Raw genomic sequence first — 16689 nt, forward strand, 5'->3', positions numbered from 1 at the left:
TGGGTTGGATTAAGCCAATATCTGATCCATTGATATAGGATAAGAATATATGTGTCAATGGACTGGGTTTGGGTTGAAACCAATCTAAATCAAAATAAATTTGAACAGATTGTACGGTCCAGACATTGAATTGGACCGGTCCAAATTGGTTCAAAACATTCATTGAATTGAATTGAACCTGGTCCATTTATAATGGACTCACATTGGACTGGATCGGATTGGACCAAATCCAGTTCAATTACTGAAATTAAATTTGTTATCGTGTTTGGTATTAACAAGTCCTACTGAAAATAACGAGAAAGGATGGGATGAGAAAATTGGAATCAGACTCTAGGCCACGTTCGATGGAATAACAACTAATTCCATTATCATAACCAACTGAATTGGTTACTCTGTAGTGTAACGGCCAGGTACTGCTTATATAAGTTGTGCCTTCTATCAATCGAGAATAAGAACACAGAGTCTCTCTCTCTCTCTCTCTCTCTCTGGAGGTCGGTTCCCCTCGAAGGAGCCCTGAGATAGGCAGTAACCTATTAGTGTTAAATTTAGGTAAGGGAATATATGAAGATGGAGTTCAGAGGGGAGAAAATCTAGAAGGGGATGGGAAAAGTGGAAAATGAGTTATTCGATTGGAAGGTTGTTGGAAGGTGGGCTAGATTTTGTCAAATGAAAAGGGTAAGGGTAGTGCAATGGAAAAAACGGGGTGTGACTATGTGAGGAAGCTGAAGAAGAAAGGGCAGGGTCAATGAAGGGAATAAAGGGGTAGTGGGTCAAGAAGAGAGGGATGAGGAGACAAGAGAAGGCCAGGTGGTATAGGAGAAGGAAATTATCAAAGTTGATGCTAGCCAGAATACTGTTGGGGTAGAGGACAAGACAACAGGGGCTGTGGGAGTTAGCAGTGTGAGTGGGATCAACCCAGAAAAAGCTGTATGGACAAGGAGGGGAAGTTTGTAGTGACATGGCAGTGGTGAAGGTCCACAACAGAGAAGGAAACTATAAAACAAAACCACTCAACGATAATGAAGAAAGTGAGGCTGATATTGAAGAAGATGATGTGATGTTGACAAGACACATGAAGTAGAGAGTTTTATTGATTTGGAAACAATACTAAACAAGGAGGTATGAGTGACCAAAATATTGGAATTATTTTTCCCAGGAGGAGAAGAATTTGCAAAGAAGGCATTCAAGAAGTTGGAAGAAAATGAACAGGAGAAAAAGAAATTGGTGGTGGCAGGGAATGGTATTCCAAAGGTTAATGATGCACAAATCAGGTGAAGGCCAGCGGGAATTCCAAGAGAAGGTAAAGAGGATAGAGAGTTGATTGCATCTGAAATATTTGAGAAGAATGTGGTTCTGGAACTAGAAAGGATAGTCGAGGGTTCTAAGGAACAGAAAATGCTTAAAAAGAATATTACTGCAGTGAAGCGCTTCAGATATCAAAAGAAGCACAGAGCTGTTTCAGTGTCAAAAGCTTTTGCAAGATTAAGAGGAGGTTCATTTGGGATTGGACCTATCAAGAAGGTGAAGAAAACTAAATTAACTTCTAAGAAAAAGAGGTGACTGCTCAAAAGTTTGCAGGAAATGGACAACAGATTTGATCTGAAGGTATTTAAGGTAACGGTCAGTGTTAGTTTGATGTTGAAGTTGGGGAATTGAATGGGGATTTGATCTTTATTCGGACAGAAAATTGTGGTCGTTTTAGTTAGACTTGGAAGTGGTATTTTTTGCTGTCTTTTATTCGCGCAGGGGGATCTCTTGGTTGGACTTGTGAGTGGGTATGAAGGGTTGTTTTACCATATGTTCTTTAATAATTCTCTCAGGTGACCACTGGTAAGCCTTCTTGTACTCTTTTTTGTCCAATAAATTTTATTTTATCTTCCAAAAACAAATGTTGTCTCAATTATATGTCAATATCTGCATCTAAAGCTGTAAAAAGAAAGAAAAAGATTTGAAGCAATTACTTGACTGAGTTGATAGGAAAGGCAAAAACAATCTGCACAATGTGGATAACATAATGACTATGGGATTTCAGATATGTTCCTGGATGGACTTATTGAACCACAAGTTGCAACTTTAAGCAAATTATTCCACAATGATTTATATAGAGGGGAGTTGGAGTTCCCACATGCCTTACATTGGTAACCCCTTTCTATTCTAGATTCCTGACAAACTTATTGATGTAAGTATTGACGAAAACAACTTTCTATTCCTAGTGAACTGGCACAAGACTGCAAATATATCAGTACAAGCTGAAGTTAACAATTTGTAGAATGTAAATGGGTTAGCAGGTCAGCAATGGCATGATTGATGCCCTATCTAAACTAGGAGTAAAGAGAACATTATTTTGGGGAAACTGTAATGACCTAGTGATGTAATATATGGTCATATGCACAAATTTGGCTGGGGGCAGGAGGCCATAGTGCCTCACTTGATGAGAGCTTCATGTGTAATTATTATATTTTGGTTCTTTTAAAACAAAGTCTAAGTTACCCTTTCAACAGCAAGAAAGCTATGCAAACAACATACAAACATACAGATTTGGAGCTCATGTACCTTCCAAAGCTTCCTCATCAGCGATGCTATAGTATTCAGCGCGCCCCATATCTTTTAAAAAGCTGTGCTCTGGTCCCACCCCAGGGTAATTCAACCTATATGAAAGACATGAAATGAGTAAAAGTGACTACATAGATACAAAGCAGAGAATGGCAAACAAGGCAACCACAAACCAGGAACAAGGCAAAATTGAAAATTTATTCTCACCCAGCACTAATAGAATGAGGTTCGATTATTTTCCAATCATCATCTTGCAACAAATAGCTCATAGCCCCATGCAGTACTCCTACCTCCCCTTTCGTTAAGGTATCGGCATGCTTGCCAGTATCTAAGCCAAAACCTGAAGCCTCCACGCCAATCAACCTAACATCAGCATCATCAACGAATTCATGAAATAGACCCATCGCATTTGAACCTCCACCAACACAGGCAACCAGCACATCTGGTTTCCTCCCCATTTCTTCATTGCTTGTTTTCTTGTTTCTTTCCCAATCACAGCATGGAACTCTCTCACCATCATAGGATATGGATGTGGCCCAGCAACAGAACCCAAAATATAATGAGTTGACTCAACATTAGTCACCCAATCCCGAATAGCCTCAGATGTCACATCCTTTAGTGTGGCTGCCCCAGATTGGACAGCCCTCACCTGCATCACATCGATGCAAAACAATTCTATAAGAAATACGGCAGGACAAGGAAGACTCTAATCCACAATACAATGAATGCAGCTGTCTCATAACTGACAATCCAGTATCTAATCATTTAGTTTTTGTAGGTTTGAGAAAGCTATAAATAGAAAAGATCCACCTTGACCATATTAGGAGTGCGAGATGTATACAAAAAATTAAGTGGTAATTGAATCATGAAGCATAAGGTAAACCTTATAGTCTCAAGAACAAAGAAGACAGTGAAAAGAATTAATAGTATCATCAGAAATTTGGGGTTTAGCTTTTGGGAAAAAATAGTAAAATAGTAGCAGAAACATTGGGTTACTGCCCAATGCAGGAACCACTTTGAGGGGGTTCACCTCCACAGAGAAGAGAAAAAAGAAGAATCAGAAAATCTCTCTCACATGCCTTTCCCCTCCCAAGACTACTATTTATACTATTTTATTACAATCATTATTCACTGATCAGTTCATAACCGATTCTGACTTCCCACGTGCAGATTCCAACTGATTAAGCTGATGTGTCCTTCAGCCTCCGGGTGTACACAAAATGAATTGAGCAACAGGCCTGGGTCTCTCCTCCTGCTGTTGGGTGGTCGTCTGCATGGGCCTTCTCCTGGGCCTGAGTCTCAGCTGGGAGTGGTGAGCCCTGTGGGCTCCCATCAATTGCCTCCCCGTCAAGAGCAACCTTGTCCTCAAGGTTGAAACCAGGGTACTGTTGTTTGATGTAAGAACAGGATTCCCAAGTTGCATCGTCTAGAGGAAATCCAGACCAAGCAATTAAAGCCTCATGTATAAACTTCTTGCCCCTTTTGACCCAACGATAGTCCAGCACCTGGAGGGGAATCAGTTGTGGAGTGCCATCTTCAGAGAGTTAAGGAAGGGTGTTGCAGACCTGAGTGCTCAGGTTGAGGCACCTATTCAAGAAAGAAAAATGAAATATAGGGTATAGTTTGGAGTTGGGTGGAAGGACCAGCTGGTAAGCTACCTCTCCCACCTGAGCTGTCACTCTAAATGGCCCATAGTACCAGGGGATAGCTTCTGGTTTGCTCTTCTCACCACAGTCAGCTGACGGTAGGGCTGCAGTTTCAGATGGACCAGGTCGCCCACCTGGAACTGCACTTCTCTGTGCTTTTTGTCATAGTGAAGTTTCATCTGAGACTGAGCTCGTCATAAGTGTTCCTTCAACTGCCTTAGGACTTCATCCCGTTCTGTCAGGTTGGCATCTACCTCTCCAACAGCTGAGGACCCCACTTCGTAGGGTAGAATGGACGGAGGTTCCCTCCCATATGGTTCTTGGAAGGGGCCATACCGGCTGATGCATGGAACGAAGTATTATACCAAATCTCTGTCCATGGGAGCCATCTAGTCCACTGTTTCGGCCTATCACTGGTGAAACAACCGAGGTAAATCTCCAGGGACCTATTCACCACCTCAGTTTGGCCATCTGTCTGAGGGTGGTAACTAGTTGAAAAATGTAGTTCAGTTCTTGGGCCCTGAAATAGTCCTTCCAAATGAGGTGGTAACTAGTTGAAAAATGAGGTGGTAAATCTCCAGGGACCTATTCACCACCTCATAATTGGAGGGTCCCAATATGTTACAATCGACATCAGAGTGCCATGGAGCTTGGCAACATCTTGGATGAAAATCCGAGCCACCTGGAAAGCTGTGTAAGGGTTGGAAAGAGCAGAAAAATGGACATATTTTGTAAGTCAATCAACAACCACTAAGACAACAGATTTACCATAAGAAGTAGGAAGGCCCATAATGAAATCCATGGTGATTTCTTTCCAGACCTTATCAGGTATGGGTAGAGGCTGCAAGAGTCCTACAGGAGTCTGGCTACAGTATTTGCTCTATTGACAGACATGGAATGCAGCAATAAATTCTCGCACGTGTCTTCATGCCCGGCCAGTAGTAATGGTTAGAGAGGCACTTGGCCTTGTAGGTACATAGGATTCCAGAGTGTCCTGCAATAGTTGAATGGTGGAATAGCTGGAGAAGCTCTTGGCGGTATTAAGAATTTGGGGCGACCGCCAATCGGCCCTTGTAGAAAAGATCCCCTTGTTTAACGCTATATCCTGGAACGACAGAAGGGTTCTATGCCCAAAGACCCCTGATACGACCTAAAGTAGGATCCTGCTGGGCTTCCTGCCTAATCTGGTCCAACAAAGGATAAATGGGCCTGGATATGCCCATGGAAAGGAACTCAGAGGCTCAGGAAAGGGCATTAGCGGCCCGATTGGTGGCCCCAGGTCTATACTCAATCTGAAAACCAAAGCCCATTTCTGCTGTTCAGGTGTTAAAACTGACTGATCCAAAAGGTGCTTAAGGTCCTGTTGGTCTGTCCATATTATGAACCGACGGCCCAAAAGATACGCTCTCCACTTCATAACTGCTAAAATGACTGCCATCAATTGTTTTTCATAAGTAAACTTAGTTTGTGCCTGGGGTGAGAGGGCCTTGCTGTAGAATGCTATGGGTTGGCTGTCTTGCATCAGAATTGCCCCCAGACCCGTTCCCAATGCATCGGCTTCGATAATGAAGATCTTGGTGAAGTCAGGCAATGTCAAAGCAGGGGGACTGGATACAGCAGTCTTGGGGGCCTCAAAGGCCTGTTCGGTTAAGTCGTCCCACTGAAACCCGTCTTTTTTGAGTAGACGGGTCGGTGGAGAAGCAAGCTGGTCGTACCCCTTCATAAAACAACAGTAGCAGCCAGTTAACACCAGGAAACCTCTGAGGCTTTTAACCGAACTGGGTCTGGCCCATGTCACCATAACTGAAGTTTTTCCTGGATCAACCATGACCCTTCCCTGTTCCACGATGTGACCCAAGTAATGTTAATGTATTTTTGTTTGCCCAAAAGAGCACTTAGATTCTTTGGAAAACAAATGGTGTGCCTGTATCACTTCAAATGTAAGTCGGAGAAGATTCAAATGGGAATCCCAACCTGCACTGTAAACCAATATATCATCGAAGAATACCAAAAATAAACTAACAGAGATAAGGTCTGAAAACTTCATTCACCAGAGCTTGAAAGGTAGACGGTGCAGGGCATGACTAGAAATTCATAATGGCCTTCAGGGGTCCAGAAGGCAGCTTTGTGGATGTCATCGTACCCTTATCTGGTGGTATCCTAACCTTGGGAGTTAGGTCCAAAACCTCCATGATCTATCCTTTTTCTTCACTAAGAGTACTGGGGCTGAGTATGGGTTGGTATTGGGCTGTATTTGTTTTTGTTCAAGCATCTCCCTCTCTATTTTCTCTATCTCAGTTTTCTGGAAATGGGAGTACCGGTAGGGCTTGACATTTGCGGGTGGGGCCCCTGGCTGTATTGGAAATCTGTGATCAAAGGGTCTGGTTGGTAGTGGTTCAGAAGGTTCTTCAAAGATGGAGGCATAAGTCTGCAACAACTAGGTTAAGGCCTGTCGGTGTGTATTGTTTTTCAAATCAGAAATGAGGGAGATTAACTCGGGTCCCTCTTCCTGACCCGGCTTGGTCTCATCATTATCCTCAACTTGGAGCAAGAATACCTATTGTGTTTTACAGCGATGACCGGGTGCGAATTTCTCATCGCACGTGTAGCAAAGCCCCTTCTCATGTCTGGCTTGCATATCAGCCCAGTTGAGTTTCCTATATGGCAGGCTGGGGTTGAATCCTAGCCCTATAGGTTTGGGCTGCATGGGCTCATTAGGCTTGGCCTGGTTTGAGTCGCCCCTTTTTGTTGGGGTGGGTAGAAGGGGGGGCCTGGTTTTGGGTAACTTTCTTCAAGCGGTCCAACCGCTCCTCATGAATGCGAGTGAGGCAGCAGCAGCAGCTACCACTATTGCAGGGTGACATGTCTTAACTTCCAATCTGATTTCATCTCGCAGACCTTGTGATGAAACATCCAATGAGAGCCCTCTCGGGCCAGTCATGGACATGGGTGGCCAACTTTTCAAACTCATTCTGATATTCCAGAACAGTTCCCGTCTGCTTAACCTTAATAAGATTCTCGTCTGGGTTGTCGTAAACTCGTAACTGGTAACGCCAAACCTTTGGCACACTGCCTTTGTGAGATCACCCTAGGTTAGGCAAGGGTGCAATTGGCGGTACCACTGAAACCATTGTAGGGCATCACTGGTAGGTAAATAGAAGCAATGGTCACCCTCTACAGGCCAACAATCTCATGGTATTCAAAGTAGCATTCTGCTTTGTAAATCCAGGAAAATGGATCCTCACTTGAGAAAGGAGGTAAGTCTAAAAGCAATTGGTCCAGTTCCACGTCGTGCTCCACTCTGGCTCGACACCTCTGATTAGTTACCTTCAACCTCCGACTTGCGGCTGGCAACATTGGAGAACTGGGTCACCACCGCAAACAAGGTCTCCTTCAACTCCCTGAGTTCTCCGAACACCTTGTGCATGTTGACTTCAAGTTTGTCCGAACGGTCATCCATGGTGGTCGTTCTGGTCGTCGGCATCGGCTCTGATACCAACTTGTTGGGTTACTTCCCAATGCAGGAACCACTTCGAAGGGGTTCACCTCCACAGAGAAGAGAAACAAGAAGAATCAGAAAATATCTCACATGCCTTTCCCCTCTCAAGACTACTATTTATACTATTTTATTACAATCATTATTCACTGATTGGTTTGTAACCGATACTGACTTCCCATGTGCATATTCCAACTGATTAAGCTAACGTGTCCTTCAGCCTCCGGGTGTACACAAAACGAATTGGGTGATGGGCTTGGGTCCCTCCTCTTGTTGCTAGGCGGTCGTCTACATGGGCCTTCTCCTGGGCCTGAGTCTCAGCTGGGAGTGGCGGGCCCCCATTAGAAAGAACAAATATAAGCACCATACGTGCAAGACAATTTCATCTTCTCAACATAGATCATCTAAATACATTAGACAAAAAGATGTCCATTTGATCAGGTAAAATAATCCGCATTCACTTAACAACGGAATTATTTAACTAACTTCAAACTTCTAACACCCTGGTAACTTCATTCTTCTATATGATATTTTTTCCTTGAGAAGAAAAGCATGAAGAACCGATAAATATGGAATGATAGGGAAATCTGGGCAAAGATGCAAAATCCAAATAAATGAAGAAATAGCTTTGTATGGTACTCACATGCAAAGAGATTTCAAACCAAATTAAGGAGTACAAAAACTTTTCAAGAATAGGTACAAAAAATTCTTACCACCACCATACAGCTAAAACATTTAAGGAAAAAAAAACAATTATAATCAAGGGGGAATTTTTTTCTCCTATAGCAACTAGCTGCGTCCCATCTTTTCTCCTACCCTACCAGTCAGCATGTCATGACCAATATAACTGAATATCATAATCATCATCATCTGAACCTTGTCTAGAGTACATGAATCTTGTTCTGCTATCCCATTCTGTATAGTGCCATATCAATTGTCAGATTATGAGCCCCTCAATCATTCTTGACTTAATGTCCTTTCTGGCCTGCCCCAAGCTTTACTAGCCCAGGCCCCCTTTAACTTGTAATAAATCATTTCTTATTATTGGTGCTGTAGGTGGTCATTCCGCATGTACCTAAATAATCTTAGTCCGCTTCCCCTCTGTAGAGAACACTGATGTGAGCCCCACAGCTGTGGTCCCAGTCTGTCCGTAGCGTAGAATGTATCTAGACATAGACGATGGTCAATCTGTTATTCTGTTATTCTAGTTGTTATTTATTTTTCAGTTTTATATTGTTATGTGTTATGATGTAAACACCAAATGCAGATGTGTCCTTCATGTAACTAGCATAACATATAAATATTAAATTGAAGTGGCGGCGGCAGAAAATTGAGATTCTATCCTTCCTTTCAAAGTCTGTGTTCTACTGCTCTCTCACTACTCTTTCTCCTCTTTCTTCTTCACTTTCTCTTCTTTTCGAACCTAAAGTTTCTTAGTGATCAAGACTGATAGCAGTCTTGAACACCTACATGGTATCAGAGCCAAGTTAGGGTTTCTCATGTGAGTCTAATACCAGCCGACCACATGAGAATCTCCTAGGACTGGAAGCTGAAAAGGAGGAGTTCGCAGACTGATTCTTCCCTGACCAATGTGTTTTTTAGGACTTGGAGACGAAGAAGGTGATTGGGACTGGCCGTGAGACGAATGGGATCTATCTGCTCGATGAGAGGTTCCGTCAGGAAGAGTCAGTAGAGAATATGTCTTTTGTTTCTTAAAGTGTGAGTCTAGTTATGCCAAAGCATAACCGATTAGGTCATTTGTCCTTTTGGTCTCTAAAGAGTTTGTTTCCAACTTTATTTGAGTCTATTGAGTTGTCTCAGTTGCAGTGTGAAAGTTGTGAGTTTGCTAAGCATTGTAGAAAGCTTTATTTATTGAGTAATAAAAGGAGTGATAATTTTTTTGATATTCTGCATACTGACGTTTGGGGGCCTTATCACATCCCTTCCATGGGTGGGTACAGATATTTCTTGTTATTTGTTGATGATCATACCCGTTTTTCTTGGGTTTATCTCATGCATACACAAGATGAGGTACATGCTCTAACCCAAAACTTTCACCAAATGATCCTAACCCAATTTGATGCCAAGATCAAAGTTATCAGATCTGATAACGCAAAGGAATACTTTGCTAAACCATTGACATCTTATCTTCATCATGGGATTATCCACCAGAACTCTTGCCCTCATACACCTCAGCAGAATGGAGTTGCCGAAAGGAAGAATAGGCACATCTTAGAAGTGGCTAGAAGTCTCGTGTTTACTTCCAATGTTCCTATCCGCTTCTGGGGTGATGCTATCATCACGGCAGTATATCTTATTAATCGAGCTCCTTCCCGAGTCCTTGATATAAGATCTCCTTTTTCCCTTCTACACCCATGTGAGGACTTTTTTCTATTCCCCTTAAAACATTCGGTTGTACCTGCTTTGTTCAGCTTCTCGAACCCCATCACTCCAAGTTCGAACCCAAAGCCTCCAAATGCATCTTCCTTGGTTATGCACAAACTCAAAAGGGTTATTGCTGCTATGATCCTGTCTCAGGGAGGAAGTTTGTCTCCATGGATGTCACCTTCTTTGAGGAGACACCCTATTATCCTCGGGTTTCTCCCCAGGGCGAGAGCAGTGAGAGTGGGGTAGTTCCTTTACCTATTCCATTGGGTGATGAGAGTTGCAATGGTGAGGGCGGTCAAAGGGATCAGGAGTTGAGGGGGAGCTGCAATGGTGAGGGTGGTCAGAGCGATTAGGAGTTGAGGGTCTATCACAGGCGGTGTAGGCAGGTTGACCCCGATCATCAGTATTCTAAGCCAGCTCCAATCTCATCTGCAGCTCCAGGTCCAGGTATTACAGTCCCAGGGCCCATAGAGACTTCCTCTATTGTTGCCATTTCACCTCCTACAGATGACCTTGACCTTTCCGATTGCAGTCCGTAAAGGGAAACGACATTGTATCAATCTATAGCCCACTGTATTTCCCATTTTTTATCCTATGATCGCCTATCTCCTACCTACAGGTCCTACCTTAGTTCCATTTCCAATGTCCCTATTCCAAGAACAGTGCAAAAAGCCCTATCCGTCCTGGAATGGAAAGATGCAATGCAAGTTGAGATGGATGCCCTATTGAAAAATAACACCTGGGAGGTAGTTTATCTGCCCAAAGGAAAGAAACCAGTTGGATGCAGATGGGTATTTACTGTGAAGCATAATGCAGATGGATCCATTGAGAGGTATAAAGCTCGGTTAGTTGCAAGAGGGTTTACACAGACTTAATAGATTACTTGGAGACCTTTGCCCCGGTAGCCAAGATGACCACTATTCGAGTCCTATTATCCCTTGCAGCAAGTCACACTTGGCCTTTATACCAAATGGACGTGAAAAATGCTTTTCTGAATGGAGATCTACAGGAAGAGGTTTACATGTGTTTGCCTCCTGGATTCTATGATGCAGAAACAGGTAAGAAGGTCTGCCGGCTCAACAAGGCTTTGTATGGTTTGAAACAGTCACCTAGGGCTTGGTTCGATAGATTCAGACTAGCCCTTGTGAAGTTTGGTTATATACAGGCCCAGTCAGATCATACTCTATTCATCAAGAGGGTGGAGTCCTCCTTGACACTACTGGTAGTATATGTTGATGATATTGTGGTCACAGGGAATGATAGCCATGAGATTGAGTCCCTTAAACAACTCCTTCATCAAGAATTTGAGGTGAAAGACCTTGGTGTACTTCGGTATTTTTTGGGTATTGAGGTTGCTAGATCCAAACAGGGGATCTTTATCTCTCAGAGGAAATATATCCTAGACCTGTTGAAAGAAACTAGAAAGTTAGGCGTCAAGCCTGCAGATACACCAATTGAACAGAACCACAAGATTAGTACAGAGAGTGGGGAGCTTCTTGAAGACAAAGTTATGTACCAGCGATTGGTAGGAAAGCTCCTATATCTTTGCCTCACTCGACCAGTTATTACTTATGTTGTTAGTGTTGTCATCTAGTACATGCATTCTCCTAGAACCACACATCTTCTTGCGGCAGAAAGAATTTTAGCCTCCTTGAAGAGATGCCCGGGTAGGGGTATACTGTTCAAGAACAATAACCACATGAAGGTGGAGGTCTATGCGGATGCCGATTGGGCTGGAAGTGTTGATGACAGAAGGTCTAACTCAGGATATTGTGCCTTTATGGGAGGAAACTTTGTCTCCTGGAGAAGTAAGAAACAAAGTGTTGTCTCCCGGTCTAGTGCTGAAGTAGAATACAGGTCCATGGCCAACGGAGTGGCAGAAATCCTATGGCTAAGATCTCTACTTGAGGAGTTGGGTATTGAGTATGAGAAGCCCCTGATGCTGTATTGTGATAATCAAGTAGCTATTAACATACCACATAATCCAGTGCAGCATGACAGAACCAAACACATTGAAGTTGACCGACATTTTGTACGAGGGTCTCATCTCAAGAAGTATGTCTCCCTTACATCACATCCAGTATGCAACTAGCAGATATCCTCACTAAAGTTGTGTCAAGAAAGAAGCTAGAGGCGGATCTATCCAAGTTGGGAATGATAAACATTTACTCCCAACTTGAGGGGGAGTGTAGAGAACACTAATGTGGTCCCCACAGCTGTGGTCCCACTTTGTCCGTAGGGTAGAATGTATCTAGTCATAGATGATGGTCAATCTGTTATTATGTTATTCTAGTTGTTATTTACTTTTCAGTTTTATAGTGTTATGTGTTATGATGTAAACACCAACGGCAGATGTGTCCTTTCATGTAACTAGCATGACATAAAAATATTAAATTGAAGTGGCGGCGGCAGAACATTGAGATTTTGTCCTTCCTTTCAAAGTATGTGTTCTACTGCTCTCTCACTACTCTTTCTCCTCTTTCTTCTTCACTTTCTCTTCTTTTCGAACCTGAAGTTTCTTAGTGATCAAGACTGATAGCAGTCTTGAACACCTACACCCTCATTTTATCACCTATTGGAGCTACTCTTAAGTTCCTTCAGGTAAGTTCATTTTTGATACTACCCTTTCTAGTTCTACCATTCGCTCATCTCAACATTCACATTTCTGCCACTTTCATTTTTTTTGGCATGTTTTCTCTTGACCGCCTAACACTTAATCCATACAACATTGCTGCTCCTACAACTGTCTCATAAAATCTTCCTTTTAAATTAAGTGGTATTCTCCTATCACATAAGACTCGAGATGCACCTCTCTATTTCACCAATGCCACTATAGCTCTACAAGAAACATTCTAATCAATTTCTCCCTTGTTATGGATTATCAAACCAAGGTAATTAAAGATGTCACATTGAATTATCTCTTGGTCTCCAATCCTAAGTATACTCTGATTTCCATCCCTATTATTATCAATTTTGCAGTGCATATGTTATATTCTATTCCTACTTTTTTTGGGAAAAAAAAGAAGAAATTAAGAACCAAAAAATTTCAGAAGGTGCCCTTCAAGGATCTAGAAAAATATCTTTTTGGAGATCCTTCACTCCTCCCCCAACGTTCCCCAACAAATACTCATTCTGAGGAGAAGATGAAGATACGTTTTGATGAGACTGCTACACAATCCAAGGCCAGCCTTTCCATCATTTCATTCCTGGAAGGGGTTTACCTGGAAGATAGCCTGTTTTGTGTCCTCCATGGACCCATAATGTATGCAGAAAGGCAGAGATGGTTTCTCTACTAACCAGCATGCATATAGTTTTAAGATTACATCCCTAATCAGACCTTTGAAGGCAATTCATCTTATGCTATCAAATAGAGTACAAGGATTTGTTGAAAGAAGTGGAGGCATGGCAACGACCTTAGTGAGATTAGGAAAATTCTTTCTACCTTACCAATTCCAATCAATGGATCTATGGAGAGTTGAATTTGATTGCAGATAGATTGGCAAGTTCAAGTGTGGGGAGAGGACTTTTTTTCTGGCTACAGTGGCAGTTTTATGTCTGTTTAAATTTTTGAAAGAGGATGGGCTGCATGTAGATCCTTTTATGTACATTCTCTCATGTAGGCATCTTTCTCTTTCACTAAATGTAATAGATTACAGCTACCATCTAAAAAGAAATGAAAAGAAAAGCACATTTACAAAGAATGTGACTAGAATCATTTGACATGAAAAGAAAAGCACATCTATGTCTATTTAATTACGCAATTGCTAAGGCATAAAAGATGTAAAGTTTCCAGAGTATTCTTGCCCACCTTTACCATAGAAAAAGATCTGAAACATCAAAACTAACCACATTAAAAGGTAAATGTGACTATAATCATTTGACATGAAGTCTGCAAATCAAGTAGGTCATAGTTCTTTTCTCAGAACTATCCTTAAATAGTAGTGAAATTGGTAGAACATATATCACTGTTAGTAGGACGTGATTCCTTTTCTAAAAGTAGTCCCTGAAATAATTTACAAGAAATAAGGAAGCCAAGAAAGATCAGTCTTAAGTTGTAGCACCCTCATCATCTTTTATTGACTATAGTTTCAATGGTCAGAACAAGATCATGAAATGCCAAAAGATCCAATTGTCATGGCTACAGTCTCTAATTCATCATAAATAATTTAAAAGGAACCATCTCACCGTATCTGTAGTTTCATTTAGAATCATCACTCAGTTCCTTTTTAGTTGGAAAGTTTGCCTTTTTCAAATAAACCGCTGAACATTGCAGAACAAATAAAAAGATATACAATTAAATGAGGAAAGAGTGAAAAAAAAAATAACAAACCTCAGCCCCAAGAAGCCTCATTCGGAAGACATTAAAGGCTTGCCTCTCCATATCCTGGGCACCCATGTAGATAATGCACTGCAAGCCAAACCTAGCAGATACAGTTGTCGTTGCTATTCCATGCTGTCCAGCTCCTGTCTCAGCTATGAAACGTTTTTTTTTAACCAAACGCTTGGCAAGCAAAGCTTGAGAACAGCATTCTTGGTCTTTTGAGCCCCAGTATGGTTGAGATCTTCCCTCTTCAAGTATATGAGTAGGCCTTCACCGTTTGGACGTTTATAGTGCTCCGTGAGCCGCTCTGCAAAGTAAAGTGGGTTTTCCCGCCCTACATAGTCTCTTAAAATCCCGTCTAGTTCTTTCTACAATCAGATAAAACAATAAGAAATTAATAAGGAACGGAAAAGGGGGAAGGAGGAAGTATTGAAATAAATCATGGAGAAGGCAAGAAAATGAGTGAATTCTACAAAGTTTTCAAATAAAAAGAGCAACTCTAGAGAGTCTCCTATTTAAAACAGTCACACACTAAGCATAGTAAAGTGCAAAAGTTTCAAAGAAATTGGATATAAAAAAAAACCCAAAAAGCATTTAAAATTGTTTTGAGATACACATTCAGTAGACAATCCAACAGTTTATGCTTAGCCGTAATCCTTATTGCTTTAGAACAACCATATAGCAGAATCGGTGGAAGACAATGAACATATAATTTTTATTTCCGAAAAGCTCCCCATATTCACCACAGAGCCTTTTTTTCCCCTTTTTTTTTCTTTCAGAAAAGCTAATCACTGAACAAACAAAAACGATATGGAATGTGAGAAAACAAAAACGGAACATTATTAAACCGAACTGAACAACCATAGTAGCCAAAAAAAAAGAAGAAGAAGAACCTGCAATTGTTCGTCTGCAGCAAGCGAGTCGAAAGTCGATTCGAGCTCCGTGATAGCATGCATGAGGGTTTCAGGGACGTATTTCCCCCAAAATTTGCCAAACCTGCCGAAGGAATCCGATCGTTGCAAAACCGTCGATTTGTTATCTTTCTCCACCATTGTAACAGCCGAATCTCTGGTAAGAGTACAGGAGATTAAAGAACGTTTAAATGTGGAAGGGCTCAAGTGGGATTCCTCTAATTTGCAGGGTACCCTGATGGGATTAAATGAAGCAATGTAAGGCTTGCAGAGAGATGCCGGGCTTGTGGAGATGGCCATGAGGTACTCTGTGATATCATTTTTTTCTTACAGACCAACCTCGGCGGTGGCGGTTCTTCTGAAACCTCGCGGATTTTTAGAAACAAGGGAAAAGTACGGAATGCACAATTCTTAATTCCAGTCCCCCCCCTGGTAGTAGCCCTCTCTCCCTTATAAACCACATCCTACCGTGAATTTAACATCAATTCACGGTCATATGCGTTTTCCCTTTGGGGTTATAAATCGATGAAGGTACGAGTAAATCTCGTTAAATAAGGGGAAAATTCTGCTCGTACTTTACTTCGATCGACAATTTGATCCTTGGAACTTTAAAATTATCGAAACATTCAAAATCTAATAATTTAGTATCCGGATTGGCAAACTTTCAAAATGTGAAAATCCATTCGTTAATTAAATGTTAAGTGATATTTGAAAAGTCAAAAATGCCTTAATAATGTCATCTAATTCTTTTTATTAATCATCCATAATAAAATGAATACTTAAATAGTCCCAAATACTTAAATGCCCTAAGTGATTTTAGACTTTTTTAAATGAAAAAGGCTAAGATTTGGGACTTTTTAATTTTTTGTCAATGTTTAAATGATTGATAAAAAGAATTAGATGACTTTTAAATGGCATTTTTTTACTTTTCAAATGCCACTTAACAGTTGATTAACAAACCAATTAACGACATGTATTGGATTGTTATATTTTAAAAGCCTCAGTAATAGATTGTCACATTTTTTAAATTCAGGTACTGGATTGTCACATTTTAAAGTTTGGAAACCAAATTATCACTCGAACCAAAGTACAAGGTATTGATCGGGAATTTTCCCTAAAATAAGCCATGAGAGTCATACGCCAAAACCATAGAAACGAAAATTGTTTAGAGCAGCTACAGTCAAAACCCTGATCTGATCATCACGTTGCATTACTTTGACACAAATGATTGCGAGTCCAGATCCGCTCCTCATACCAACCTCATGCCCGGCCACACATCGGGAACATCTCTTGAAGTGATTTTGTGGGGAAAATGTTCCCCATAGTTGGGTGGGATGTGCATGCGTTGTGATTGTGAAGTTGGTGTGAATTGTA

General features: G+C 41.4%; 1 pseudogene across 1 annotated transcript; it reads right to left on the bottom strand.

The window, feature by feature from the left end:
• Positions 1–2072: 2072 nt before the first annotated feature.
• LOC148878189 (tryptophan synthase beta chain 2, chloroplastic-like) lies at positions 2073–15838 on the bottom strand (annotated as a pseudogene). Its single transcript, XR_016100918.1, has 4 exons — positions 15298–15838; positions 14414–14772; positions 2761–3202; positions 2073–2648 (listed from the first exon to the last, which is right to left on the bottom strand). The product of XR_016100918.1 is annotated as a tryptophan synthase beta chain 2, chloroplastic-like (transcript).
• Between the last annotated feature and the right edge of the window lie 851 nt (positions 15839–16689).

The sequence above is a fragment of the Nelumbo lutea genome, chromosome 1 (assembly GCF_056320005.1).
Source record: "Nelumbo lutea isolate HS-2025 chromosome 1, American lotus-T2T, whole genome shotgun sequence".
NCBI lineage: Eukaryota > Viridiplantae > Streptophyta > Magnoliopsida > Proteales > Nelumbonaceae > Nelumbo > Nelumbo lutea.